This window comes from Mus caroli, chromosome 7 (assembly GCF_900094665.2).
Source record: "Mus caroli chromosome 7, CAROLI_EIJ_v1.1, whole genome shotgun sequence".
Classification (NCBI taxonomy): Eukaryota; Metazoa; Chordata; class Mammalia; order Rodentia; family Muridae; genus Mus; species Mus caroli.
The window spans coordinates 78,014,417-78,041,307 of NC_034576.1; the positions used below are offsets into that span (position 1 = coordinate 78,014,417).

Consider the following 26,891-nt stretch of genomic DNA (forward strand, 5'->3'; position numbering starts at 1 on the left):
GGGAGAGGGAGAGGGAGAGGGAGAGGGAGAGGGAGAGAGTTTCTCAGTAGTTTTACCATAGATTTTGTCTATTTGCTCAGAGTAGGTGCCAAATAAGTTCTATACCTTGTCACTGGTGGCTACATCACTTCTTTGGTGACTTAGATGGTCCCCAAACTACCTCACCCTATTTACTGGGAAAGCAGATGGTTTGTTTCCATGTCCTTGGAATACACTTGGTTATTTTTAAGATGTTGTTCAGCATGCTTTCTGTCACCCTTGTCTCCCATGTATTAACAAGGTAGATCTAGAGCTGCATTGCCCAATGCTGCATCTCACAGCACATGAAGCTATTGGGGTTTGAATTACCAAAGATCAATACAATGTAAAACTCAGTTCTTCGACCACACAAATCTTATTTCAAATGTTTAGCACACACATGATGCTAGCAAGTTCTACTGGGCTCCCCATGTATTCTGTGCACATACACATACAAAACGTTTCTGTCATCACAGGAAGTCCTATGGGACCTGTTCTTACTAATGCTCACTGGTGAGGATTAGGGTTAGGATTAGTGCTAGAGTTGGGTTTAAGGTTAGAATTAGGGTCAGGGCTAGGGTTTAGGCATTTGATTTAGATTTAGGGTATGTGTGGGTTACAGTTATGGTTAATGTTATAGTCAAATTAGGATTGGGGTAATATTAGGATTGATGTTAATATTAATGTTTATGTTAATGTTATTGTCATTGTTGCTTTGGTTTGGGCCAAGGCCACTTACAGGTAGTGTTGTTCTACTTTTCTCAAGAAATCAAAAGCTCAGTTGGAAAATGATTGCTACAGAAGCACAAGGACCTGAATTTGAACATGGAACACCCAGCAAAAGCAAGGTACAATGATATACTGCTTCTAATCCCAGACCCGCTGAGGGGTTTGGGAAGAGGTAGATCCCTGAAGCTGGCTGGCCTGACAGTCTAGTCAATTAGTGATGTCCAGGTTCAGTGACGAGAACAGTGTAAGCTTGAGAGAACAGTAGGGAACTCACTCAGCACCCCCCTTCCCCATGATTCTAGACAAAGCTGTCACTTTCTTCATTATTTCCTACTCTGGATCCCATAGGACTATATTCAATGCCTCTTAAGCTCGGCAAGAATGGCAGTCTCACCATCCCTATCTCTTCCCAGAGAAGGAAGCAGGTCATTCACTATCCTAGGAGACAGGCATGCTGAGATGGAAACCACACTTTGCCTATCTCTGGGGAAAGAATGCGTGGTCCTACAGTACTGTCAGGTTAAGGCTCAGCAAATTATATCAGTGCAACCACTCCCAAGATCCTCACTGCCCTGAAAGTCTTCTGCCAGCACCAGAGCATCCCACATGGCTCTGTGCTCCCTGTTGGTGCTCAGCCAGCTGCGATCAGCACACATGGATGAAAGTTCTTTCTCCAAGAATACACCCAAGGCCCCTGGAGAGGTGGTCACCCACAGACTGATTCCTTCTGTTCTGACTGTCAAATATGTTAACCCAAACCTCCCAGCAGCCCGCTGGGCCAGACCTGTCTGATCCTACTTATATCTGAGGTTTATACTTCAAAGCTATGTGTGGCTTCCTGAAAAGCATCCTCCTAGATTATCTCCAAGTCACAACACAAATCACTCGTCGGCACTTCAGAGACCAGAAGCATCTAACACAGGATTTGTAGATAGGAAGATTCTGTGAAGATAGTAATTTGCAGAACATTGTGATTTATATTTATCTTCATGTCTAACCATACCAGAAACAATAAACATGGATGGGGGAGGGGGAAGGAGGCTGTGTTTGATCAGTAAATGTTATGTGCATGCACAGAAATAACACAGTAGATCCTAATAGTGTGTACAATTAGTAAATGCTAATTTTTAAATGCTGTGTATAGAAAGGAATGTTTACACATGGAAAAACTGGCAGTAGAAAAATTCTAGGAGTGTGGTGGTTCTCATCCTCCTGCATAGGGAGGCTAGGATGCCAGTATGCCCATGTCCTGGGAGTCATGATTAGATGGGTAGGGAAAAGAGTTTGGGAAGAGACAAAACCAGGTTATGAGCCAGCCCCTCATGAACTGCTGGTTTTATGAACTTTGACAAAAGATCCACTGCAAACCCATCCTTAATTTCTGAAACTATCACATCCCTACCCTTCACAGAACCAGGACACAAACTAAGAGCTAAACACACACACACACACACACACACACACAGCACTTAAGCAAACACCAGACTCATTGCAGAAGCTTGGTAAAGATGGCTGCCTTCCACCATCACCTGCTGCCTGGCCTTGTGGATGAAGGGGCAGGTGGGATGTTATTTTTGTAGCATTGGTGTGGTCTTCAAAATCACTGCAAAAATCACAGTGACTTACCCTCCCCTGAGCCTGGACTTTCACGTCAGGGAAGGATGTTCTCACAGGGTTGCTTCAGGGCTTAGAGAGAGCCCACCTAATCATGTGCAGTCTCCCTCCCCACAGCTTGCCCTCCCCCACGAGGTAGATAAGCTTCTGCAGAGAAGCAGGGCATTCTCTGCGTGGGAGGATCTGAGACCAAGAGGGAGGAGTAAAAGAGAATGGTGCTAAACACTATACCAGGTCAAAGCAGGATGCTGCCTGGAGGGACCAAAAGCCAGTTCTCCCTGGGTGGGACAATTGGCTCCTGCAGGGGGGAAGCTTCAATAAATACCCTAGATATTGCAGTGGTTGGTAGCTCCTCAAATACCCAAAACACATGATCACATACACGCCATATCCATGGTACAAATTTTTCTTCTTATTTTGATGGGTGGTCTCCCTGTGTTGCCCATGCTGGTCCTAAGCTTGTCACTCAAGTGACCCTTCCACACTGGCTTTGCCAGGAGCTTGAATTACATGTACATGAACTGTGCCCAGCCTGCTATTAAAATTTAATGATAACCATAGCAATTATCACAGAGACAGGGATCTAAAAAAAAAAATCCCTTGAGAGGTAATAAAAAAGAAAAAAAAAAAAAGAAAAGCAATTGAGAAACTGCTCTATGGAACCCAATAGGATCTGGACAAAGAATTAATATTCTACTTCTGGGATATAAGCAAAGATAAGAGAGGGACAGGCAGCAAGAACAAGGAGAGTTCTACTTCACCTGCTGAACACCAGGGAATGGATTTTTGATGTAGTGAAAATTTTGTTATTGCTGTTGGTTTTATTGGCTTTTTATAAGATATATATATATATACACAAATACACACACACATACATATGATATTTTTTCTTGCTGCTGACAAAAACCAACTAAAGCAGAGAAGGGTCGACTTTGCCCTCCACATAGTCTAGCCCAGGAGGGACATCACGGCAGCAGGAGCAGAGGGCAGCTGATCACACTGTATCCCTAGTCAGATGCCAAGAAAATGACCCTGGTGCTCAGTTTACACACATTTAGGGCAGCTCTCCCTACCTCAGTTAACCCACGCTAGCAATCCTCTCAGACCCTCCCATGGATTTCTCTCTGAAGTGACCCTACATCGTGTCACATTGAGGGTCACAATATACGCACTAGGAATTAAACCTGGCATAGGACAGACACTGAGCCAATCTGCCTGTTAGAAGCAAGTTACAGCTTCACAGTGAGGAAACAGTATCTTGAATCAACAATGAAAACAGTCTTTTCTAAAGCCCTGTTCTTTCTAGTGTGGCCATCCTCCCAAGCTACCTGGACAGTGCATCCTGTCATGAAACACTATTAAAGAAAATTCGCTTTCACTCTCTTGGGTTCAGTTCACAAATTAAATAACCATTCGACATTGAAGCTGCCTTGTTGCTCTGTCTTTTTCAAGGCATTTCCACACACAGGGCCAAAAATCAGGACATTAAATATACCCAGAATCTTTGCCAGTTCCTCTCAAAAACAAAGGTTTCTGGAAAAGCAGAGAATGAGCAATGGAAAGCAAGAAGCAATTATAAGAGGGCTGGAATTTTAAGGCACATTAACAAGCCACACTTCTTAAACTATGTTGGAAAATAGCCTTCTGTACATGTCGGCCTTACAGATCCCAGAGAATGCAAAACCCTCTATGCTCACCACTGCCCTGGGTTTAGCTTCCTGTTGTCTAGACTTGTAGGAGGTTCCTGACACCCATGCAGAGATAACAAAAGCAACCAGACATGCCAAATCCGGAATTTTGTTGCCATGAACCAAGTGATGCCAGCCAGGTGACCCTGCAGCTTAGAGACTAGAAATGCAGTGTGGGTGGGGTGGTGGAGGTTTAGAGTTGCAGACTCAAGACAGCATCCACTGCACTCTCTTCCCTTCCGGGGCTCTGGATGGAAGCCTAGCCGCCTGCCTCCTCCCTGGCCAGAGCTTCATCTGCAGACCCTCAGAAAAGTCAACAAATTGACATCTGCAAGTTCAAGCAGGAAGTCAAGGCTGCTGGAGACAGTCTATTTGTGCCTGCCTCTGAATAATTTAACACTCCCTCCAAAATAGACTATCATTAGAATTTGTCAATTCCTGTGCATTTAAGCAGACAGCTCAAAAAAAGAAAAAGTTCCCACACGTATTACCTCCAAGTAGTGGAACAGACATGTGGTGGCTCAGTTCTGTCCCCCTTCCCCCTCCCTTTTTTTTAACCTCCCTGATTCATGTGGCACAAAGGGAAATGTTGTCCTTTATTTTCTAAATAACCCTGAGACCAAATCTGTACTTTAGGCTTGAGATGTAGGAAAAATTTTAAAAAAGGCTTGAAATGTAGGAAAAATAAAAACCTAGTTCCTAAAAATGCACGGGTGTGTCTCTGCCTCCTCCCCTCCTCTGTGTGTGATGCTATTCAATTCTCTTAGCCTTTTGACCTCAGCTCCTCCTGCCCACAATTGTGAAAGGTGATGTGGCCTCTCCTGATGGGTGTAACAGGGTTAAAGGAGCCAGTGAGGGCAATGCAGATCTCTCAAAGCGTTTTGCCTTCTCTATTCCCTATGCACTGGGCTTAAGTAAAACAGTGCCAGTTGCATGAAGGACTAGCATGTACAGCTTCTAGGTGTCCATAACCCCTTTGTGATTTAACCTGAAATGTCCCCACAGGCTCATATTGCTCAGGGAGGAGAAAGTCTTACAAGTTATAGTCCAGGCTTGTTTCCTGCCAATGTCTGCTTCTTGATTGTGAGGATCCTATAGCCATGGAACCACTTCCAGGAGCCATACCTTCCTGAGCATGATGTACTGTTGACTCCTAAGCCACTATTCTGCCTTCCCCACCATCACGGGCTGTTTCCCCTGAACTATGAGGCAGAATACAGACTCCCTTCTTTCCTTAAGCTGTCTGTCAGCTCTCCCCTGGGTCTCCTCTTCTGCGTGCTTCTTTCGGCCTTGGTCCTTCATTATTCTGTGCATGACACTTCTCTTCTCTGCTTCTGCTGTCTCTCTGGATGATTTCAGCCAGACCTTCAGCTCTAGCCAAGCCTACGGCTCACACCTTGATCACACTTGTGGATTTGCAGCAGGCTTCATTCAGGTGCCCACTGGGTCCATGAAATCCCAATGTGCAATTCCTTACCCATCCTCCCTGCTGCGCTTGCCTGGGATCTTCAGCTGGCTCAGTCCTGTTGCTTTCTTCAACCTCTTGCCCATGCTTGCCAACTTCTAACCCTTCCATGGCACTAGCATTAGTCATGGTTGACCTTCCTTCTTCCCATACTGCTACGCAGCTTTGGACCACAGCCAGGCTTATCTACACTGTGGCAGATGCTGCACACATGGTCCAGGTCTGTAGCACCTTTCCTTCCAACCTATCCACCCTACCCTCCCCATAGGCATCCCCTTAAAGTTAGGTTGTTAGTTTGAGCTCCCTTTGCCGAACCCTCCCTGAGCATCAAGCACTAAGACAAAAAAAAAGCTCTTTAACACCCCGACTTAACCCTCCCTAAGCTCCCACTTGTCCCTCTATTTCATAGGTGAGGAAGCAGAGGCTGCGGAAGGACACTCCTATGCTACAGTGACAAGGCTAACTGACTCCAGGATGTGGGTCTGAAACGGTGAAGTCTTACTACTTCCATCCACAGACCACACGGGACCAAGTCAATAGCTTCCAAAATATCCTTTAGTAGCTTTACACCCTTAACAACTTCCTCATACTGTCGTCTGTCCCCGGGAGCATGATGGGTCTGTGCTGGCCCATCATGCTCTACCTCTAGGTCTCCAATGCCTCTACTTTACTGCTGTCCATCTTTGCAGCCACGCCCATGCAATCAGGCCAAGCCCAAGTTTGAGCTTTCCCACCCACCTTTGTGCTGGGTCTACCACCTCCCTTGGTTCAGCCTCACAGCTCCTTCCTCCCCTAGCTCCAACTCCAGACAGCTGATTTTTTTTTGTCTTTGTCAGCACAGTCCAGCCCTTGGCTTCTCTCTCTGCCACATTTTTATCCCAGCCTATCTTAGGAGACGGACATCTTTGTGGATGCCCTCCATGTCCTACCCATAATATGCCATACACTGACTCTGGAGCATGCTGAACACTTATTGAAATAACTTGATCCCACGGATCTTATATCTGCACATGAGTGCTGGCATAATTTTCCCATTGGTAAGCTGCCCATTGGCAGGACAGGAAGCTTGTATACAGCAATGCAGGGATCCCAGCTTCCAGCAGAAGCAGGCTACTGATCAGTGTGCTTTCTCAGACTTGCAGAAAGCTCACTGTTATGAGCTGTGAAGTCAATTTTAAAGGAAAGAGCAGAACAGCCTTTGAATTCTGACACATCCCCTGCTCTCAAATCCTACTTTCTCCAAGAACAGCCTCGGAGTGACTCACTGTGGAAGAAACAGACATTGTTCATGGGAAAGGGTGGGAATCTCCATCAGACAGTTGGGTGAGGCTGGTGATGAGATTCATCCCCAGAGGGTGTAAACAATCCTAGATTTGATTTGAGCCCCCCACACACACAAACACACACGGGGTGGGATGTTGAACCTAACATTGACAAGAATTCTCATGGGTGTGCCTTCGTTCTTCCAGTGGGGTGGGCTCATACACCTCAGGTCGTTTTTCTCCACAGAGCACCAAGTCACATAATTCACCATCTTCTCCCGAGTCTCTCGGCAGTCCATAAAATGTGTCCCACTTTAATATTTATGTTGAAGAAACGAAAAGCTCAGAGACCTAGTGCTGAGCCTGACAACTTTGCAGAGTCAACACACACATCCTGGTAAGCTCTTGTGACTTTCTATGCTCTAATATACACAGGTTGTACCTGAGCTCTGCCTATGGAGACAGCATGTTAGAGCCCTGAAGAACAGCTATATCAAATGCCTCACTGCTCCCTCTTCATCCATTTCCACCCCTGTCTTCTCAGATCCTTACACATAAACCCCTCGGTGGGATGAGCCTTGGGTACTCCTTTCCAAAAAGAACAGAATCATGGGAAGGTGGAGAGCCTGCTTTCTAATCAGCTTCTGGGCTGAGCCAGCCTCAGAGGAAGTGCTGCTGGTGCGTGGGTGTGGAGAACAGGATGCTCTCTTGGCATACTCACACCAAGGGCACGACAAAACAATCTGGCTCTGGAACACTGCACAAAAGATTCTGCCGGTCTGTATTCCAGACCACCCTCTCTGTTCTTTAATCAGAATACCTTAGAAATGTTTCGGTTCACCTTTCTCCCTCCTTCCCGTGGCTCATCCAAATCTTTCTCTTTTCTTTAAGAAGAAGGGAATACCATGGGAAACAGGAGAGAGAAAGTCTGAGTACTTGCCACATGCCCAGCTCAGCACTGGAAGCCTGACATTCATACAGTTCTCACATAAACTCTCCAATAGAGAGAGAGTCATGATCTCATTGCTTGAAGGAAACACCTATCTGGGAAAAGCTCAGGGAGGTTAAGTGAATTGGCCAAAACCACCCAGCTTGACAGAACTAGCATCTGAGTCTAAGTTCTTTGAGTTCAAAGTCCATGTTATGTGCCCTGCAGTATTGAATACAAGTACAGTTGACAGACACTTGTCTTGCTCCTGATCTCAAAGGGAGAACATTCAGTCTTTCAACACCAGCTGTACTGCATTTTCTGTGGCTTCATCACAGACGCCCTTCAGTAGATTGATGAACTACTATTCTAGACCTCCATATTTTCAACATAAAAAGGTCTTGAATTCAGCCAACCAAATAGTTTTTTATATTGATTGAGACGATCATGTGGGCTTCTTCATTATTCATTCTACCCATGTGTTCTATCACTTCAATTGACTTTTCAGTATTAAGCCAATTTTTCAATCCTGGAACAAGTGCCATTTGGTCATGGTGCCTAGCATTTTTGTTTGCTCCTTATTTGGCATGCTGGCATTTGTCAAAGATCTTTGCATCTACCCAGAAGGCATCACTGACCTCCAGGCTTTCTTTTCTGCATTGTCTTTGCTTGGTTTATAGCCACTAAGAGTTTTTTATTTATGAGGCTGATCTAATTGAGCAGTTATAGTGGGCATAATGGTAGCTTCCCAAATATATGCACATCTAAAATCCCCAAATCCATGAATATTTACCTTACATGGTAAACTTATTTTGCAGGCATGATTAAGGATGGAAAGATCATTCTAGCTCATTCAGGAGGGTGCTATGCAACCATAGGATCTTGGTAAGTAAAATAAGAGAGGTAGGAGGGCTAGAATCCAAGAGAGAATTGAAAATGTTGCACTTCTGGATTTAAAGCCTAGGAATGCAGCTGGCCTCAAGAAGCTGGCCAAGACAGGAGACTAGACTTCCTTTCTGAAGCCTCCAGAAAGAATACAACACTCCAAATGCCTTCACTTTTTTCAAATGATGGCCTCCAGAATCGTAAGAGGAACCTTTCCTGTTGTTTTTTTGTTTGGTTGGTTGGTTTTTTGTTTGTTTGTTTGTTTTGTTTTTTGTTTTTCGAGACAGGGTTTCTCTGTGTAGCCCTGGCTATCCTGGAACTCACTCTGTAGACCAGGCTGGCCTCGAACTCAGAAATCCGCCTGCCTCTGCCTCCAGAGTGCTGGGATTAAAGGCGTGCGCCACCACGCCCGGCCACCTTTCCTGTTTTAAGACACTAAGATTCTAGTCATTTGTTGCAGTAATCACAGGAAACAAACACTATATCCTGGGCTTTGTTTTAGCACTTGTTCTAAATCAGGTGGCCTTAGTTAGGGTTTCTCCTACTATAAAGAGACATCATGACTATGACAACCCTTATAAAGAAAAGTGTTTAATTGAAGGTAGCTTATAGTTTCAGAGGTTTAGGCCATTATCATCTTGGTGGGGAACATGGTGGTAGTCATGGTACTGAAGAGGTAGCTGAGAGTTCTATATCTGGATCAGCAGGCGCCAGAAAGTGAGCCATTGAGCCTAGTTTGATCATCTGAGACCTCAAAGCCCACCCCCAGTGACATACTTCCTCCAACAAGGTCACACCTACTCCAACAAGACCACACCTCCGATAACTCCACTCCCTATGAGTCTGTGGGGAACATTTTTCATTCAAACCACCACACAGGTACAAAGCCTGCTACACTAGCCCTGTAGAACATAGGACCCTTTCTCATCATCTAGGCTTTCTAGATGGGGGCATGGACAAGGATGGCAATCACCTCTTCACATAGGATGGAATCCTCCTCATCTGGTCATGACAAGCTCAAGCTCTTCTCTGCCATTCACTATGCTGATACAGGGATCAAGTCCCTACATAGAAGGATGGTCAATGTCACAGAGCTAAAGCAGGCAAATGAGTCATATTTCCAGGTTCCTACCCAAGCGCCCACTACCCTAAGATCCACAATACCACTGTATTGTTATGGGAACCTTATTTCTGAAGTTATCAAAAAGCTGCGCTTCCTTGGGTGGCATTTAGAAAACATAGTCAATACTGCCTTCTGAGAAAGACCATTTCCTTATAGATAACAAGGCTAACCACTCTCTTAAGAGGAGTGGGTTTGTTCTTGTGAGTTCTGACTATGAATAAGTAATGTATTTCAATCATATGATCATTGGCCAACCAAAGGGAGCACTCTCCAAACACCCACCATTGCCACTATTGTTCCCATTGTTTATAATATCCTCATCCCAGTTATACTTAAGAACAATGAATCTGGGAGCTTTCCCTCTTCAAGGTGACTCTATTTCCCCAGATGCTTGATGGCCTTACCTTAAACTCCTGAGATCTTGACAGAAACCTTAGCTTGTGTACTGATATCATAGTAATAATTATACAAATGCCATCTGGGATCATTGTTTTATGACCTATGAGATGTTTTTCAGAAACCATGGAAATGAATGTGAAGTCAAGTTCAGGGTCTGGCATGGATTGAAACCCCAGCAGACACTAATACCTTTACTCACACACTCACTGTGTCCGCTCTCAACTCAGTATTGAATTCCCAATCCACCCTTTCTTCGGAAAAGAATTCTATTTCAAGACATGTCCAGTAAAGGGGTGATGAAGCCAAAATGAGCCTATCAGGCTGGGCAAAGTCCCATGGCTGCTACATACATGAGAAGAGAAAGTTAAGACACGGAAAAGGAAGACTGCAAGAAGACACAAGGAGAGCACGGCTACCTCCAAGCCAGGGACAGGGCTTATGAGAAGATAAACTTCTATTGTTTAAGCTGCCCACTCTCTGACTTTTGTGCAGTGGCAGATGTATCAAAGGAATTCACTCTCCTTTAAATAAAATGTTGGAGGGAAGAGGCATTCTCTGACAGCAGAAAGGTTCCATGTGTATGTTGGTTGGTTCTGAGCCACTGTGACAATATCTGACTGAACAACTTCAGGAAGAGGTCTTTGGCTAATGGCTTAACAAGGAAACATTTTTTCTGGCTCACTCTTTCAGAGAATTTCAGAACATCCATGGGCATGGGAACATTCATGGTGACAGGAGCGTGTGACAAAAACACTTATGATCAGGGTCAACCAGAAGCAGAGAATAGACCTGGAGCCAGAGACCAGGCTATAATATTTTTGCATTTTAATTTTTGTGTAAAGGTGTTTTGCCTATGTCTATGCATGTGTACCACATGTGTACAATTCCTTTTGAGCCCGAGAAAGGGTATCAGATCTTCACACACTGGAGTTCCAGATCATTGTGAGCTGCCAAAAGTAGGTACCGAGAATGGAATCCAGTCCTCTGGAGAACAACCAGCCATCTTTAACTGCTGAGTCATATCTGCAGCCCTACAATCTTTTTCAAGATTCATTTATTTGTGTGTATGTCTGTATACCTGTATAATTATGTATGCATATATGTGTGCAGGAGCATATGTATGTGTGCATACATGGAGGCCAGAAGAGGGCATCAAGTATCTTCCTCCTATATTACTCTCTACCTATTCCTCTGAATTAGAGTTTCTCCCTGAACCTGTAACTCACATTTTATCTACTGTGCTAGAGACCAGAAAATACAAAAGATGTCCCTAGTGATGTCCCCCACAAAGCATCAGCTACATGCATTTGTAGGTTTCTAGGCTTCCAATGTAGGTGCTGGACTCAAAGTCTGGTCTTCATGCTTGCACAGCAAGCACTCTTTGGTCATGGAGCTGAGCTCTGGCCCCTCTCATTCAATCACTACCCAAAGCACTGAACCATCTCTCCAACTCAAAGTTGCAATCTTTAAAGCCCCTTCCCTATTGGCCCACATTCACCAGTATGGTCTCACCTTCTAAAGGTTTGAAAGCCTCCCACAATAGAATTGCCAGCTCGAAACAAGTGTTCAAAACATGATTTGTGTCACAGTGATACCATAATCATATGAATTATAAAGAGCCCTGATCCCTTGGATGAAAATTTGTCTGGTAGGGTTCCCACAGGCCACCCCTCCTCTCTCACTGGTACTTAGTGCTGTGCCTCACACTCAGTTGAGGCTTTGTCACTTACTGGGGAAAGAGATGCCATTAGCTTCACAATTCCCCCAAAGAGACCTGCGTGGGGAGTTGTGCGTGGCAGCCTGGCAGAGGAAACACCACTCGCATCACAGATATGAAAAACTGTAAATTCACAAATGACAGATTCGTGACTTCCCTGGAGAATAAATAGCGAGAACAGATGGGTCCTGGGGCTGGAAGACTGCATGCAAATCTTAATAGAACTTTGATAATTTAATGAGTGTGGTGAAGAAAAATGGTGATCCAGTACCAGAACCAATACTAGAACACAATTTTCCACTCTGATGTTTAACCCCAGGACAACTTCCCATCTTGAGGGATGCAAGGTTACAACGAAACTATTTCTCCAGGGATTTAAAGCATCTGTCAGTGGAATGGCATCCAGAGCAACTTGGTGAACCCTGTTTTCTCTATGCTCTCTGCAAGGACCTCTCTAGACAGCAGTCTTCAGGATTTTCAAGGCCTTGTGTGCCCCAAGGAGATTAATAATCTTGCTTTTCCAAACTACCTAACCCAGCCTTTTTCCAGTCAACTCTCTCCTTGGTCATCTCTGGATTGCTTCAGTGAAGGCATGCTCCATAAAAAGAAGAAAGCATAGAATGAGAAATCTAACAGACTGAGTCAAAACTCAACCACTCACCAACGGTGTCTAGCAAAGTGTAGCTTGGCCTCTCTGTTCTGTAGGAGTAACATTCATTTCCTTGCAGGACGTTCAGGCAAGTCGGCAGTATAACCTTATAGAGTGGCTTTACCACATTGATTTCTTTACCATTAAACCAAGAAGGCACAAGTCCTCAGCCACCAATGTGTGTCTCATGAACAGCAATAGGCTCAGATATCGCTCCATGGATATTGATTGAATGGGAGGAACCAGAGCTCAAATCCATGACCAAAGCCACTTGTGGAGGAAAGTGTTTATTTCACTTCTAAGTAACAATCTATCACTGAGGAAAGTCTGGGCAGGAACCTGGAGGAAGGAGATAATGCAGAGGCCATGGAGGAGTGCTGCTTTCTGCCTTTCTTACAGTTTCAGAAGTTTACTCCATCATCATGACAGAAAGCATAATGCCACACAGGCAGACATGGTGCTGGAGAAGGAACTGAGGGTTCTTCATCTGGATCCACAAGCAAAAGAAAGAGAAGAGACTGGGCCCAACCCAAGTGACATACTTCCTCAAACAAGGCCATGCCTATTCCAATAAGAATGCCCCTCCTAATCCTTCTCAAATATTGCTACTTCCTGCCAGCTAGGCATTAAAAATGTGAGCCATTTTTATTCAAACCACCACACATAAATCTAGGCTTTGCTTTAAATCCTGTCCAAAATGCATCTTCTTCAACCTCTTTATTTTTTTAATTGACTAGCAGACATTGTAATGTATTTACAATGTATAACATGTTCTTTTAAAATCTGTATACATGGTTGAACTGTCAGATAAAGCTAATTAATGGGATGTTGGGGATTTAACTCAGTGGTAGAGCACTTGCTCACCTAGCAAGTGCAAGGCCCTGGGTTCGGTCCTGAGCTCTGAAAAAAATTAAAGCAGAGATGGAGATAAAGGGGGTAAGGGATGAAATATGGGGAGAGAAAGCTAAAACTAAGAGCCATTTGAGGGGTCATATGGAAACCTACTACAGTAGAAGAATTTTAAAAATATATACATATATGGAAGACTCTAAATGGAGTCACCAAATAAACAATGACCCAGGAAAACAATGACTCAACTAGATATCTCTCATCACCAAATAAAACTTCCAGTGGCTGGAATGAATTAAATCTAAATAAGTTTTTGGCCAAAGGTGTCCCATGGAGCCCCCTCCCCCAAATAACCCAGGCTATTGCCAAGGCTATTTTTTGTTCTACACAAACTGATGGTAAGGCCCTATTGATGACGACAACACCTACAAAAATCACTGGGCATGGAGAAGTCAGAATGGTGCCTACATAGAGCCTTTCCCCCTACTAACTAGAGCTGATGGTACTGAGAGGTACACTGCAAGGTGTCAGAAAAGTAAATACCAAGCCAGCTATGAACCATTTGATCTGCAATGGTGACCTTCCTTCAAGATATGCTGGTACAGTAGTGGCACACAAGTTATGGCAGTAACCAACCACTAACTGGCTAGTTTGAAGGCCCATTCCATAAGATGGAACCCATGCCTGACACTGCTCAGGTAGCCAAGATTAGATAAGCCATGCACCTAGGAGGAAATCTAATACTGCTAAAGAAACAGAGTAATTAAGTCCTAACAACATTCTGCTATACTTGTAGATCAGTGTCTAGCTCAGTCATCATCAGAAAAGCTTCCTACCCTAATGAATGGAAACAATACAGAGACCTACAACTGAAATGTGCAGAGAATGAGATATCTTAAAACAGTCTGTCTTAAATGGGTTGTCTTGATCAAATCCTGTTGTGGCCGGCCAGCAGCTCACATGTCTGGGTTCTAGTCTGGAAAGGCATCTTGGAAACCTGGAAGAGAAGAGTGGGGACTAGGCGGCGCGAGAGAGACGGAACCAAGACAAGGCTCTGTTCAAGGTTCGATTTTACTATTTCTGACACTCAGTTATGAAGCAGGGGAAGGGGCCCGATTCCCACCAAATCATCTTGGAGTAAAGTTGCAGGTGAACATGTGATAGCTCCGGAACAGCTAGTTGGCAGGCAGTGGCAGTGGGCATGGCAGGACGATAGGGAGGCAAGCTCCGCCCCATGCTCTCTAACTGGGGAGGGGAGGTTACAAAAATCCCTCCTTTCACGGCTCAGGGAATTCTGCAGAAGAGTGGAAATATTGTAAGAGCCGGTGGTGATGGAAGACCAAGGAAACAAGGCCTTCTAGATACAACAGGGATAATACACATGTGAATTCACTACACTGTGTGGTAGCATGCACATGGCTTATACAGGCCTATGCCAGATGGGATTCAAGTACTGAGAGAAGAAGTGGACACAAACACATATCTCTAACCTAGAAACTATATCCAATTGATAACCACTCACAAAGGGATAATTTGTTTTTCTCTAATGAAGTGTTACTAGGTATACAAAACAATAGGTCCTACACCCAGGAGTAGATGGCCAACACAAAACAAACTCAGTGGTATTTTGGAAAGTTTTTAGTCTTATATTGCTTTGTATAGGCATTTTTAAGTCATACATCTTTTGCTTATATGTTATGATTTCTGATTTTGAATTTTAATAGACTTTTTGTGTGTTCAAATGCGTTTATCTCTGCATCTATATGTATTTCTTATATTTTTTAGTCCTTTTTGTGCTTGATTGTTTTGTACTATTCTGGTTTGTTTTTATTTTATACAGTTTTGGGTTTTTTTAGATGTCTGTCTTTTTTTTCTAATGAAAGAAGAAGAAAGGTGTATGGATTTGGGTTGGTAGGGAGGTAAGAAGGATTCTGGGAAGAGTAAGGCTATACAGCCTTTCTCTCTGTGTCTGGCTTATTTCATGTGATGTACCATCCTCCAGATTCTGGTTTTTATTTCATAATGTCTTGAAAAGTACTGGGGTAGAAACAGACAAAAATTTAGGGAATATGAGCCCCAGATACTTTGTAGCATCTTGATGGGGACCTACAGTTTGGTCAAATCACTAGAAAAAACAAATCAGGCAAGTAAGAGCATCAGGAATGGCGGAGCCAGAGCCAGAACTGAGAGGGTTAGCTTTGCATGGTGTGAGCTGGCAAACAGGGTACAGGGAACTGGGTCCAAATGGCTCACAAGTGGAGAGCCCAGAGAGCTGGCTCAGCAGGAGAGACTCCCAGGGAGAGGGAGGGGCTCAGCAACTCCTTCTTCACAGAAAGTCCCTGGGGAGGCCATCGGGGATTCCCATTTGTGAGCAGCAGCATCTAACTGTTCTCGGAGGGCAGGGATTTTTTTTTATAAACCCTTACTCTGAGTCTGCCTCTGTGTCGTCTGACCTGCATCTACAACACCTTTAATTTATGAGACATTTATCAACAAGACAAGAGAGGGCAGATAGAACACAGCAGAGGGAAGTCTTAGGAGCAAACATTGAAAATAGTCTTCAGACCAGACTCCTGAAGTCAACAGAAGTCAACAACACTTTACTTTTAAAATATTAATGTAAATAGAGGTTGGAGAATGTCCCTTCTCCACAAGAAGTATTTCAAAAGTCAGGTGTGGTGGTGCACTCCTTTAACCTCAATACTTAGGAGGCAGAGGCAGGCAGATCTCTGAATTTGAGGCCAGCCTGGTTTACAGAGTAAATTCAAGGACAGCCAAGGCTACACAGAGAAACCAAAATAATAATAATTAATAATAATAACGATAATGATAGTGATAATTAATAAATTATTTTAGAGTTCTAGTGGTTTTTTTTCAGATGTTTTACTATTTGCATATATATAATAGTATGTCTTTGGGAAGGGGCCCAATCCTAAACACAAAATCCAGTTATATGTACCATGTACACACAGCCTAAAGGCAATTTCATACAGTAATCTTAGTACACCTGTACTTTTTATTACATCCTGTCACACAGAAAGCCCACATTAAGCACACAGAAAGCACACACACAGACATGGAATTTTCCACCTAAGATGTCATGTTGGGACTCAAAGAGCTTTCAGTTTTACAGGATTTCAAACTTCAGATGTCCCCATTGGGAATACTCAGTCAGCGAATGGGTTTCTGAGTCAGGAGCAGTGGGGAAGGGAGTGGTGGGAAGAAGAGAATTCTGACAGAACTGGGACCTGTGCAGTTCAGCAGAGTATGGCTTTGCCTCTTCAAATTTCAGGTGCTCCCTTTCATGATTATAGTTGTTGTGAACATGAGAGTGTGACGGGAGCACCCTCCCATCACCGGCCAGGCCATCAATTGGAATGAGCTTTTCAGAAAGCCACTTAACAGCACAAATGGAGACCTGTGTCTCAGGCTTTCCCACTTACCAAATCTGCTTCCACAGAAAAATATTTTTCCAGTCATAAAAATAATCATCATAAAGAAAGCAGCTACCTGGGTAGAGAACTTGAATCCTCACTGACTTCAGCAATAAACATGGGTCATTTCCTAATCCCTTACCAACACAAAAACTGGGATAGATCACTTCATGGATGGTCCTTCAGTTTATAATAATCAGAGCCCGAAGTTGGGTTAGTCATTTGCTAAATCCAGGCAGGTCACTGGGCAGCTTAGACCTAAGCATGAGAACAAGTAAATTGTTCACCATAGCTGTGAAGTGCCTTAGATACATCTTAATTTATTTCTTCATCCACTTTAGCCATCTAATCTCCTCTCAAAGGCTGAGAGATTGTCAAATTAGAAAAGGATTTATCTTTAGAAAGACAGCTCTTACCATTTGGGGAAAGCTTGCTCTCCCAGAAATGTCAACCTTTTGTTCATTGCAAAGATAGGCTCCCTGCCTGCATTTTATTTATGTATTTTGGTCTCTACCTTGTTCTAAAAAGTAGAGCAACTGGCCTGAGCATCCTGCAGGGGATTCCATCTGCTACAGGCCAGACAGAAGCTGTGGATTAAGAATAAGAGCCAGGATCCCTGAGCAGATCAGTCAGCACGCCCACACCCCCAGGTCCTGCCTTTGTACAGACAGCTCATTAACCAGTATATAAAATAATATAAGGCTCCACACAGAGCTAAAGGGGAGCAAGACAGAGCCATAAAGAAAAGCCAGAGGTAGAGGAAGTAGATTTAGCATCTCATTCCCACTAGAAAACTAAGTGAAATATACCAGTAACAACAATAATTATAATTGTAACAGGGAGAAGTTCCTTTCTGGTATTGTTGTTACTCACACTGGCTCTCTAATGTTGATGGCTTGTCTATAGGTAGTTTTCCTAGGGCCACACTGTGCTGGCCCTCTTCAGTGCCTATGAGCATCTCAGCTAAGGTTAAACAAGTCTCCTCTTTAGGATTCAGCTACTGTTGAAGCATTCCTAGGGCTTCTGCTCCTACCCTAACCATTAGGCTTTTTCCTTGCACTTCTCAAGCCCTCATCGAAGCCAAAAGAAACAATTTATTTAGCATTATTAGACATCTTCCCCTGTGGGTATGGACTCTCCATTAAGCTGTCTGTCCACAACAATTTTCAAGCGAAATGTACACTCTATGTCTTCATGGTCCAAAGTCAGGGGACATGCCAAGACCTCTTTTGAGTGGTCATTTTATTCTTATATTATTACAAATCAGCAGGCTTCCAAGGACAAGTCATTGTCCTGACTCCCTTCCTAGAAGTACCTGCAATGTCTATGAGAGACTCTCTCACAGGCCCTTCACCAGGCTTTGTGCAGCAAAGCATCTGTATCCTTGAGCAAGGACTTGCTATAGGTGAAGATGCCAAAGAGTCTACCTTCCCTTGAGAGCCTGTTCTTACAGAGACCTGGGTGCACCAAGGCCAGGCTATCTCTTAAAAAATCTTAAGGGAATCTCAGAGGCAGACAAAGTAGAGTGTCTCTGTATCCTACCACAGAGCATTTGTTGATGTATGGTCATTGCCGCAGCATTGGAGATGGAACCAGCCAAGCTGTCCATCAGCAGATGAATGAATGGCTTAGTAAGCTTAGTAAGCTCTTCATCACTGTATTAAAAGACGGCTTGAAACCAATGTGGAGAGGAAAAGACTTGCTTTGCCTTACGCTTCACGGTCCATCATTGAGGAGAGCCAAAGCAGAAAGTCACAACAGGAGCCAAGAGGAACAGAAGCAGAGACCACAGAGGTGCACTGTGTATTGCTTCCTCCCCATGGCATGTTCAGCTTGGTTTGTTATACAACTCAGGCCCACTTGCCTAGAGACAGCACTGCTCACAGAAGGCTGAGTATGCCCAGCTCAATAATCAATCACATGGTCCACAGACATGCCACGGGCCAGTCTGTTGTCGGTAATTCCTCAATCGAGGATCTCTCATCTCAGACAACTCTAGTTTGTGTCTAACCAGCACAAATGGATAAAGAAAATGGGTTTTTTCTATGAACTGCTGGAGTGTGTAAAAGGGCTGATCCTACAGATCCAAAGCTGCAGGATCTCCATGACACAGGGCAACAGCAGGGTATCCAATAGGAATCTCAGTGAGGATCCTGTAATGATAGTGTAGCAGAAACAGAGGTCTTGAAGCAGACCAGTGACTTATTGCAATGAATATTTACAAGTAAAGAAGTGTGGACAAACGGGTATGGTGTGGGACACGCTGTTGTCACACACTACAGATTCCACAAGGAGGATTTTTTTTCTTTTGGTGGGGAGGTAGCAAGGGCAAAGAGCGCATAGGAAGGGACAGGGAGGTGAGTGGGGTTGGGGTGCAGGATGCGAAATTCACAAAGAATCAATAAAAAGTTTTTTTAAAGAAAATGTGTTCTCTATGTACACAATGAAATGATACTCAGCCATAAATAACAAAAGCATAAAATATGTGGGAGATATACATATCTGGAAAATATTAAGTGAGCAAATACAGACTCAGCAAAACAACAACAAAAAATGTTCTCTCTCAAATGTAAATCCTCCTGTCACATTTTCAGATTTGTGTGTTTAACTTGGAGTGTATATGGTGGCAAGAAAACTAGAAAGAGAAGATTAAATGAGGTTCTTAAAGGAGGGAAGATAGCACATGTGATATAACAATAGGGAGAGAGGTCTCTGGGGGTGGGAAGATTTAAACAGGCATAGGGAAAGGAGAGGGACTGGGAGAGTTAGCCAAAGCTTCAGATGTCTGAAACCCATATGGAGAGCTAATTAAAAGCATAATTTAACAAAAGGAAGCTTGAAGTTAAGCACCCTGCACAGGTGGATAATTCTCCTCCCAAAAGCCACAGATTGTTGAACAAGGATCCCAGTGGTAGGCATGGGGCCCCTCCCTCTGAATTGTTGGTCAGTAATACCCCAGAGGCCTCTAAAATAATATAGACTTCTATCATTGCTTCTGGCTGCCCATCACGACTAGTTGATAATAAGGCTGTATTTCTGAAGACTCCACACATCATACCATAGGGGAAGAACAACGAGGCGGAAAGGGCAAAGGGTGGCACTTTACTACCCAAGTCTGTACTCTGCTGGATTCAGTCTCAGGCAGGGCTGCTTGTCCCCATCAGCAACAGCCTGAGCAAATCCTAAGAGCTAAGGCCATTTTTCTAGCTCTGTTGGTGCATGCAAAGCAGACAAGACAGGTTTCCCTTCCAAAAGCACGACCCTTCTCTGCACTTTGAAAACCCCACTGGGAATTCTAACCACAGACAAATCCTGCCGTTGTGAATTCTGTCATCTGTGACATACCTCATTCTCTGTCTATTTTTATTCTCTCTAAGCAAATAGGGTTTTTTTTTCTCACTTGAAAGTTATTATACCACTGCCAGCTGCTGGGATTACACAAATAAATTGATAATAGCAAAGCAATATGCTGCCCCGTGTTCAAACATCACCGCACAACAACAAAGCAGCCTGCAGTGCCAGCTCCCATTCACAGCCTGCAAACAGAAGCAGCACAAATGAGGGCCACCCACTCTCCCAGCCTCAGAGGGACAGAGTGGCAAGCAGCATGGTCCCAGGATGGAGTTTTACTCTTCCGTTGCCAATGTACTTACTCTTAAGTCCAGGGAGAATGTGGAAAGTCATGCTCATCCGCCAAGTAACTCAGTGCGATGCAGACACTCCTCTTCCTTTGAGTGGGGTCAGCACCCTGACGCATAGTAATCAAGCATCTAGTTATAAATAAGCTTGCCATACTGAACAACGGGATAAACAATTACTATTAAGAATGTTTGCGTGTATTTTATATACATAGGCAAAGATGCCTTACAACTTACTAAGCTGTGATATACCCACCTCAGAACAGGGATCACATCTTCTCTGCCTGCCACTAATTCCAGCATCTGGCACAATGGGCTATCAATAAACATTAAATACATACAAACAAACATATGTACATACATACATGCATACAGTGTACATACATAATACAGGTAAAGGAATTTAGGGAGGAAATCTGCATATTTTTTTTTACTTCTGTGCATTTTAGGTTTTTAAATGCAATCCTAGAGGAAGCAAGATAGCTGTGAACACTTCAGCTCCTAAGTAATGGAGGAGAGCTGGAGAAATTGGCCAGACTCTGGAAGGCTATGATGCTCTCCCACAAAGCTAATGTTCCATGAACTTTACTGTAGCTGAAGGAGTCTGCTCAGTGTGGCAAATAACTGTGGGGTTTGCCTACCTAGCAACCATGTGCTCTTCTTAGGTAGCTTCCTTTGAAGAACATCCCCCTATTCTCACCACAGGCAAGTTTGGCTTTTCACATTTTGACATTTTGGTCTAGGTGTGGGTCCCAACTAGGCCAGGCAGAGTTTTCTTAGCCCAGAGATGAATCTTAATCACAACAAACCTAGAAAAAAATCATGGTGGAGGTTGTCCCTTCTGTGTGCTTCCAGACAGCTTATTATTAGTGAGGCAGCGGCCTAGATTGTTCATAGACAACTGAGACTTTGCTAGGACACTGTAGGGGATTCACACCAGTGAAGGCTCTTCCCATAGAGTCACTGTTCTGCTCACTCAGCAAAGGTTCTTGACCTAACTCCTTCACAGAAGTCCAGGGCAGTACAAAGTAGAGAATTTCAAGCCAGGAATTCTGGGTCATAAATGTGCTCAGGAGTAGTAAATCACTTCCCCTCTTAGACCCTCAGTCTCTCTCTCCCTAGCACGAAAGAACTAGAACCAATGCCCACAAAGGGGCCTTGTGTGTTAGCTCAGCAGAAATTGACCCCCTGAATCTCGGGCATCGGCAAAACAAAGCTCACATTGTGGGGCCACTAAAGCTTTGAGTTTAAAGCAGTTAATCCCTTGGCTGATGACTGGAACAAAGCGGATTAACCTCAGCTAAGACAGTCACCATCCAAATATAGAGCAACCCCAAGAACACATGAGACACAGAATACACCCCGCCTTTTCTCAGACTGGCTTCTTCTCTTATGTTCTTTCTCTCTTGGCTGTTAGTAAACACATAGTTTAATCAGCTCCTAAAAACTAAGGGGTGAGATTGTCAGGATCTCCTCCTTGTCCCTCCACTGCCTTCCTAAATTCTCCAACCCAGAGTTCATTGATCCTCCTTTGAAATACACACACTCAAGGTTCTCCATGTCTAGCACTAAATAAATAAAGCATGCACCATGTGCCAGCAACCACATCAGACATCTGAGCTAAGAAAGCAGCCAAGATGGCAGTCTCAACTCTGAAACCAATGGGAATGCTCCTGTTGTAAGCTGTGTGCATCACTCAGTACTCCATACCATCATCTCCTTCAGGGTTCTCCCACAAGCCCAGGAAGCAGATTTTACAGTGACCAGTCCACAAGTGAGAAAACTGAGACTGAGCAGTTAAAGGTTGGGCATGAGGTTATGTAGCCAGTTAGTATCATGGAAAGGCTCTTTATTTCAAAATGATAGAAAATTCTAGAACATTCCCAACATTTTGTAGAAGAAACAGTGGGAGAAAGAAAAGGGGGTGCTGGATATGTTCTCTCAGAATATCTAGAAAGACCCTGGAACTGGAGTTTCAGACAGTTGTGAGCTGCCATGTGGGTGCTGGGAACTGAACCTAGATACACTGGAACAGAAAACAGTGTTCTTAACTGCTGGGCCATATCCCCAGGCCTTAATTATGTCCTTATTTAAATTTAAAGCATTTCTAAAGAGCAGGAAACCTGAGTGATCTCAGCTGTAACTTTTTTTTAAAATCTCTGTGTGAAGAAGAAACATAGTAGGACTTTTCTGCCATGTGTGGCCATAAGCTTGCAAAAGACTTGTTTATGAAGTTCCAGACTCTGTGCTGGTGGAAATCATACTAGTCATGACAAAGGTGTCAGTGGGTGATGTCAACTGTTTAACATGGCTCAGCCCTTTCCAGGGCCAATCAGTGGTCCACCCATTCTCATGTCCATTCTCAATCCAACAAAAGAACTATAACGTGGCCACGCCCACCTGAAGTGATGCTAGAAGATGCAGTCTGCATATGGAAGAAAAGGTTTATGGAAGAAAAGGATATGGAAGAAAAGGTTTCCGATGAACAATTTGCCAGTATTTGTCACAGGCTCCAGAAGCAAATAGTCGATATGGTTAGTTCTGAGTAGAGAAATTAATGCAGTGTGCTTAGCTGTACAGTAGGAGTTATGGATGGCCTTTACTCTTCCTGGTTTCCTGGATGCCTATAATGTGGTTTCAGTATAATCAAAATGTCTGAGAGAAAGAGAGCAAGCTCAAGCCCCTAATTGGTAAGGATTCGGACAGCATGGGGAGAACCACATAATCCAGGCAACTGGTTGGGAAATAAACCCAACCGGTGCTAGTCCTTGCCTCTCTAGAATACATAACAGTCAGGCCACACTATAAACTTACGAATCAGCACGTCCTTTTTAAAGGTCAGTGTTCTGGGGAGGCACTGATGAAGCTCGCCCCTCTCCCACGCTGCTCCAAACAGAGCACCTGGGTATTTCCATATCACCCATTCCGGGCAGTGATGTTCTAGGAGCTTCTTTTTCTTTGTTAAATATTTTCCAGGATCTTTGACTTAAAGCTTCACCAAATGACCCACCATACTTGGTCAGGGCTATTGCTTCCTCTCTGAATGGCTGTCTGTGATCAAGGCCAAATTAAACTCATGAACCACTCAGGTCACACATAGCCAAACCTGTGGCTGGGGAGCTAAGGATTCGAGGGGCTATTTTTGAGGGACAGAAAACTGAGCTACTCTGCATGGTACAGTGGCCCTTGAGTTTTTTCCTACTTGATACACACAGCAATGACTTTGAAACTAGAAGAACTTCCAGGGAGACTCCTTTGTGTGCACTCATGAAGCAGTAAGGCCTTCTCTAGACCTCCGTACGAATGAACTCACACTTTCTTCCCCGTGTTCTACAGAGCAGGTAAGTCCACCATTATTCCTATTTTTCTGATTGAAAGACTGAGGCTCAAGGCTGCCACATGACTTACCATACTGCCATATGAATAAGAAGCAGAGCCCAGATGGGAACCTAGTTTCTCTGGGTCTGAGTCATCTCAATATATCATCCCAGGGATAGCAGTGCAATGTCCCTGAGCCCTCTAGGGTTCAGATCAGGAGCTCCTGGCACTGCTGTGTCCTCTCCTCCTCCATCACCCAGACCCAGAACTCTACCTAGAACATACCACTTTTTCCTCTCCCTCAGACCTGGGCTGTACTCCAGCAAGGCTCCCCATGTCTATGCCATCTGCTACACCCCAGATCAGGCAAAAGTCAGCTTCTGTGTCTGGCAATAGAGCAGAGGCCTCGAGCAAAGCAGGAAAGACGACAGGAGTAACCTTCACTGGACCCAGACCCTGGGGCACAGCCAGGAGAGTCCCAGAATACTAAGTATTCAAAGGAAGCTACCGAAGGACCTGCCTAGCCTGGGAAGCTGGAAAGCTCCTAAGATGGTTTCTGGATCTAATGATGAAGTGAACCCAGTCCCCTTTTCCTGTTCTCTCTTCACCTTTCATAGATGCTTGTGTTTTTACAGCCACACTGAGGACTCCGTTTATATGTATATGTATGTATGTGTATATGTATGTATGTATATATGTATATATGTATGTATGTGTGTATGTGTGTGTGTGTGTGTGTATAGTTTACTTACTGTAAGGTCTTAGGTAAGTTATTTTCTTCCCCAAGGCCAGATGAGGAGTGTAGATTCCTTGCTTTCTAAGCTCCCTTCAGCTTTGGAACATTAAGATCTAATTCATCACAGGCCTTTTACTCCCTTGGACATGTCCCAGACCTGAAAAGGAATCTGCCCAACTTTTCCCTAAAGCAAAACCAGCCCACCTGCAAGTAATACTGAACAGCTCCATTACCCCGAGCAGCTTCTCTCCCTTCTCCTTAGCAGATTCATTTGCAGCTTCCACCATGGAAAGATCAGAACTGTGATGCCCTCCTACCTACAGGAGTTCAGGAAGCCTGGAAGTTCCTGAACTTGCTAACCACACAAGGATGACAACAGAGACAGCACCCAGTTCCCACAATGTACAGTCTGTTTCACCCACTGGACACTTGAGCTTTGAGGCTACAAGTCTAGAAAAACCACCTTGTCCTATAGCTATGCAGAGCTAATGGAAACGGAAACTCTGTTGTGTAAAGATACTTGTGTCTCTGAGCCTCACACTTTCCCATCCCTAACGGGGATGCAGGAGGAAATATGTAGTGTCCTAAAAGACACTAAGTTCTGAGGCGTTAAGCAGTCACCATGACATTATGCAGGCTGAAGAGGTTGTGTGCACAGGAACTGGTGGCAGGCACAGTAGAAATCTCTGTAACAAACAGGTAGCCTCCAAAGACACAAGGCCCAAAGACAAAAGACAGGAGGACAGAGACCATGAACCTGTGACATGCTAATGACCAAGTCATCACTGTGTATTTCCTGACCAAGCCAATATGGAGCAAACATGACAACCCTCATCCAGGAGAATAAGGACAGTGGTGAATGCTCATAGGTATATCTATAACCACACACTGTGCACATGTGTGTCTGCACTGAGGAGAAAGAGAACCTTCAAGTACAATAATACCATGCAGAAGATTTTATGGGAACAGTCCCCAAGGAACTCCAACAAGAAAATCAGTGTCTATATACTCCAGGCGACTAAGAGATTCCCATCAGGAAATGCCAACACACTATGCCACACTGCAGGACTAGCTGGTTTATAACAGAAAACAGACTGATTTCCCTCAGAGTCATGTGGGCCATCTCCAGCCTACAGGGTCATTATTATTCAGCTCTCTAATGCTGAACACTAGAGGCCTCATCCAAAACACCTAGACACCACTGCTAATGTCACATGTGAGTTCTTGGGTCTCCCTCCTGCTGATATGGGGATGTTCTAGCTAACACTGAGTTCAACACAACTCTGAATCAGGGAGTGAGGCGAGAACTACAGAGCCCTTGGACATTTATTATTCCTCTTGTCATCATCATCATCATCTGTCATTGTCATTGTCACCGTTACCATCACCATCACTGTCACCTTCACAATCATTGTCATCATCACCATCACCCTCATATCCTCATCAATTGATAACTGAGAAAAACAAAGCCCCACAGAAATTGAATGACTTGCTCAAGTTTTCACAACTTGAAAGTAGCAAAGCCTGAATTCAAACTCAGCTCAGTCTCATGCCAAACCCGTTACTTCATCAAAAACTCCCTAATTTAAATATAAGATGTACTTACTAGTTTTTCTGAGTTTATATTTGTCTATTTTGTATTGCTATAACAAAATACCTGGAGCAGGGAACTTTATGAAGAGCTATTGTGGTTTGGGAAGCCTAAAGTCCATGATTGGGTGACACCATTTGGTCACCTTCTGGTGAACTCCAACATGTCAGAGAAGCAGGCGACAGACATGTGAAAGAGGCCTTGCTTTATAAGGCCTGTTCCTATGAGAGTTAAGTTACTCCATGAAGCTAACACTAATGCCTTTGGAGGACAATGGCCCTGTGAGCTAATTACCTTGCATAAGCTCCACCTCTTAAAGGACCCAGCACCTCATTTCTATCACACCAGAAAGTGAGGCAAAGGAACCTTTGAGGGTGTTGTATGAATTTTCCCTAGAGATATAAACAAAGACCGCTTTCCCTGACGAGGCCCCCAAGTTGAACATGGTGAACAAATAAATTTATGAGGCTTACATACAGAAAAGCATAGGTGAAAGATTACTGACAGAAGAATGGGCAACTCCAAAACAACCACATCACTAAAGGTCTCACCTCAACATGGATAATGACTTCCCATGGCTACATAGATGGTGTTCACCCATTCAGTCAATGTTCCAACCTCAGAGCACAGACCTCAACATCTCTACATCTTGATATCTCCAACCTCTGCATCCTAAGACCATAAGATCATGCACAGCTGGGGCAAAGTGCATACAATGGAAAAGACAGGGTACAGAACTGGATGGCTGGAATATCAGATGAGGGTCAAATGACCATTCTCATGCTCTCTATGAGAGAATCTCAGCCTTGTTGAAGATCTCTTAGAGTAACCAGGGGTGCTCTGATTAA

The 26,891-nt window shown here is 44.0% G+C and overlaps 1 protein-coding gene across 6 annotated transcripts in view; it reads right to left on the minus strand.

Annotated features, from left to right (window-relative positions):
* Positions 1-26,891, minus strand: part of Sv2b (synaptic vesicle glycoprotein 2B) — a 180,006-nt gene that overhangs the window by 145,854 nt on the left and 7,261 nt on the right. Inside the window, exon 1 of one of the 6 annotated variants that reach the window (XM_029479856.1) lies at positions 20,414-20,508. The exons of the other annotated variants lie outside the window; for them this stretch is intronic. The gene's annotated coding sequence lies outside the window, so the exon portion shown is untranslated. Of the gene's footprint in view, positions 1-20,413; positions 20,509-26,891 lie in introns of those variants that run through there. 6 annotated transcript variants of the gene reach the window in all.